The sequence below is a fragment of the Rhinolophus ferrumequinum genome, chromosome 16 (assembly GCF_004115265.2).
Source record: "Rhinolophus ferrumequinum isolate MPI-CBG mRhiFer1 chromosome 16, mRhiFer1_v1.p, whole genome shotgun sequence".
Lineage (NCBI taxonomy): Eukaryota > Metazoa > Chordata > Mammalia > Chiroptera > Rhinolophidae > Rhinolophus > Rhinolophus ferrumequinum.
This window is the reverse complement of record NC_046299.1, coordinates 67,483,038-67,487,441: the sequence shown is the minus strand read 5'-3', so window position 1 is coordinate 67,487,441 and position 4,404 is coordinate 67,483,038. Positions and strand designations below refer to the sequence as shown.

The 4,404-nt window shown below is 39.7% G+C and overlaps 1 pseudogene; it reads right to left on the bottom strand.

Moving 5' to 3' along the window:
* Window positions 1-2,609: 2,609 nt before the first annotated feature.
* Window positions 2,610-3,793, bottom strand: LOC117036301 (calponin-3-like; annotated as a pseudogene).
* Between the last annotated feature and the right edge of the window lie 611 nt (window positions 3,794-4,404).

Sequence of the window (4,404 nt, the reverse complement as noted above, 5' to 3'; positions counted from 1 at the left end):
GACAAGTTTCTTTTTTTATTAAATGTATTGGGGTGACAATGGTTAGTAAAATTACATAGGTTTCAAGTGTACAATTCTGTAATACATCATTTATATATCGCATTGTGTGCTTGCCACCCAGAGTCAGTTCTCCTTCCATCGCCATATATTTGATCCCCTTTTCCCTCTTCTACCACCCCCCTCCCCCCTTACCCTCTGGTAACCACTAAACTATTGTCTGTGTCTATGAGTTTTTCTTTCTTTGTTTGTTTGTCTTGTTCCTTTGTTGCTTTGTTTATATCCTACATATAAGTGAAGTCATGTTGTTCCTGACTTTTTCTGACAGTTTCTTTTGCTGTGCAGAAGCTTTTTAGTTTGATAGAGTCCCATTCATTTAATATGTATATTTAATTCTTCACTCCACTTTGAGTGACATTTTGTATATGATGTAAAGTAAGGGTCCAACTTCATTCTTTTGCATGTAAATATAATTTTCTTAGCATTGTTTGTTTAAAAGATTGTCCTGTCTCCCTGAATTGTCCTGGCACCCTTGTCAAAAATCAATTGACCATGTATTCTAGGGGTTACTTCTGGGCTCTTTATTCTATTCCATTTGTCTATCAGTTCCACACTGTTTCAATTAATGCATCTTTGTAGTACATTTTGAAAGAAAATAGTGTGAGCCCCCCAAATTAACTTTTTAAAAGATTATTTTGATTATTCAAGGTGCCTTGAGGTTCCATATAAACTCTATGATGTGTTTTTCTGTTTCTGTAAAATATGCTGTTGGGGTTTCGATAGTATTACATTGAATCTCTGTATCATGTTCAGTAGTATTGATGGTTTAAAAATGTTAAATCTTTCAATCCATAAACATGGGATGTGTTTCCCTTTGTGTATTCTTTAATTTCTTGCAGCAACCTTTTGTAGTTGTCAGTGTTCAAATCTTTTGCTTCCTTGTTTAAGTTAAATCCTAAGTATTTTATTCATTTTGATGTTTTTGCAAACCAAATTAATTTAATTTCCGTTATGTTATCAATCATTAGTGCATAGAAACACAACTGATATTTTTGCACATGGGTCATGAATTTATTTAAAAATTAGCAAACAATACTGTGGAAACATTGATACATAAATGTCTAAAATGCTGTATCTTAAATTGTTGGCAAACACCACTTTAGCTATAGGCATGAGTTTAGTCTTCCACCTAGAAACCAAACACTAAACTGAAAAAAAAAAAAAAGTTAGAAAGAAAAGGCTTCGTATTGTTTGAAAACACCAGTTGAAGTAGAAGATTGTAAAAATGCATAGATGTGCAGTAAAATAATTAGCTGTAAAGTAGGATGGGTAACCTGGAAAACTGACAACCCCTACAGGGTACAACAAGAGGTGCCCTACTGGTTACACAAGTAGCAAGTGACTGTATCCAGTACCTGCAGCTGGAGAAAAACAAAAACCGGTTTCATCCAGCTACGCTGATTCCTATGACTGGGACCTGACCTTTAGCTAATTATAATGGCGTTGTAATCTCATTTGCACTGCCCTTACTATGACTCCCATCGTGCATCTGATGCCATAACAGTTCCAGAAAAACCAAAAAAGGAAGAAAAAGTGGGAAACAGAGGGTCCTGCATGTCATGCCCGGTGATAGGCGGGGTCTCTTCTGGGATCTCTAGTCCCGCTCCCCGCATAAGAATGCAGGATATGGTGAGGCCAAAAAGGAACACCCATGGAGCCATAGGTAGGGGAGTCATACCACTAGTCTCACTGGCAGCTGGGTTGGAGACACAGGAAGTCACACGATCCGCAACCTGCTGTTCACTTGTCTCTGCCAACCAACCTCACTTGCTAGCTGCAATCCACCTCTCTGCAATCCACAATGTACACTCCGGCACGTCACCCAACGCCAGGACACCACACCACTACACCACAACACCACGGCAGTTATATTAGTGGACGCTGGCTCACTCGTTACAGCTGACAGCCAACTAGCCACAGCTGATGGCCATCCAATCACAGTTGATGGCCATTTACTACCTGTACCAGCACCTTTCCACGTGAGGCCGATAGCCTTGAAACTGCTCTCTGGGGCTCTGTTCCCCTGCCCAAGCAGAGGCTATGAATGAAACACGTCAATGGGAAGTCACCAATTCCTATCCCAGGAGGGATAAAAACTGATTGTGACTTCCTCATGGTGACTCGTTCTCTGAGTTTGCCTGCACTTTCGTCTCAATTGTGTACTTTCATTTTCAATAAATCACTTTTGCTTTCTTGCATCTGTCTCACTCTTGAATTCTTTCTTGTATGGAGATAAGAACCCAGTCACCACAGCTCTGGGTTTAGTTCTCTCTTGGACATCCCGGTGAGCCTTCTGTGACAGCTGTACAAGAATACTCCCCTTTCGCAGTATTTCTTTTTACTTCATAAGTGAGTTATTGGTTATGCTGTAGGATTTAACCATTCAATGAAGAGGCAGAAAAAAGAAAGAGGAATGTATATAAGGCAATATTTCTTTTAGGTACAATAAGCATAATTGTGTTTTAGAAAGACAAGATAAAAATTACTCAAGGTTAGCTTGGTTCTCACTAAATAAAAACAATCACCTAGATACTAAGCTCCTCTCTGTGAATCTAATAATCAGTGCTTTGGTCACCATATTGGTAACATCTGGGGTAGTCATTTTGGTACTCATCATGATATTCATCTGGGTATTCTGCCTGATAAGCGCTATCACTGATTTCAACCCATTTGTTCCTATTCCTTGGCTTCCATTGTGAATAACAGGTTCTGTTGGAGCAGCACAGTATTTGGGATCATATACTTGCTGCCTGAGCCCAAACACACTCATTCCTTTCTGGGAAGTTATTTTGTTGGTACTCATCTGTAGAGAAATTGTCAAGTTGTCCACTGATTGTAAGGTTAGGTTCTGATTGTAAATGTCTCTTTTGTACCTGGCATTAACATCCCTGCCTGGCTTGCTCCTTCGTTGGTGCCCATCTGCAGACTAATCATAGTCCAGTCAAATGGTTCATCAGTTTACATTTTCGAATCATAAAGATGCCTCCTAGTCCCATAGGCTATCATACCTGCCTGGCTGGCACATTTGTTGACTCCCATCTGCAAACCAATTACACTTTGGCCAGCTTTTAATAACCCTTCATCTAAATATCTTGTTTGTTTTTCTGCACACTTAATTCCAGTGTCAATGGTTGCCTTTTGTTTTAGCTAGACCTACTATAGCCATCAGCATAGTCTGAACCTGCGTCATGTTTTTATTTACTTATTTTTTTTTTAATTTTTTTACTGGGGAATATTGGGGAACAGAGTGTTTTTCCAGGGCCTATTAGCTCCAAGTAAAGTCGTTATTTTCAATCTAGTTGTGGAGGGCACAGCTCACTGGCCCATGTAGGAATCGAGCCAGCAACCTTGGTGTTATGAGCACTGTGCTCTAACCAACTGAGCCAACAAGCCACCCATTTTTGTTTTCAAAAAGATCATTTGCTTCAAACATATTATGTAACTTCATACCGTGAGCCTGTATAGCTTTACTAAAGTTGCCAATATTCTCCAACTGAGGCCAGGTTAACAAGGACTCATTGACCTTCTTCAACGAGCCTGGCTGTAGCTTGTTTATGAGTTTGCAGAGGATTATGCAGTCTTCTAAACCTAGCTGAAATTTGATGATAGTGCTCACATCTGTCACTTCCTCTATCCAATGGCAAAGATCTTCTGACTGATGATCATACTTGGAAGCAATCTTATTTTTGACCTCTGCAGAGGATCCATAGGAAGGGCTCTTATTGAAGAGGGCCATGGTGTTCAGCAGAAAGAAAAGGCTGAGCACAGCTTGGGGATTTTGTCACTTGACTTCCCTGCTCCTGGCTTGGAAGAGTGACTGCAGCACCAGATGCTCAGACCTGGTCCGCTGGGCAGTGAAGGCCCACAGGTGATGCATAGAGGCTCAGTCTGACTGGGTCCCACAGAGCCTGCAGTCCACTACCGACTCCCACAGGCACTGCTCCCAACTAAATGCAACTGATTTTTGCATGTTGATTTTTATCCTGATACTTTGCTGAATTAATTTATTAGTTGTAATGTTGTGGGATCTTTAGGGTTTTCTAAATTTAAGCTCATATATGAACTCAGATTTCTTCCTTTCCAATTTGATGACTTTTTATTTCTTTTCCTTAACAAATTATTCCAGAGAGAGATTCTAATACTATGTTAAATAGAAAAGGAGACAGTGGGCATGCTTATCTTGTTTCTGATGTTAAAGAAAAAGCTCTCAGTTTCCCACTGAGTATTATGTTATCTGTGGGTATTTCATATATGTCCTTTATCTATTTATCATAATAGGACATATCATATATGTCCTATTATCCTATTTCCTCTGTTCCTAGCTTGGTGGTGTTGTTGTTGTTTAAT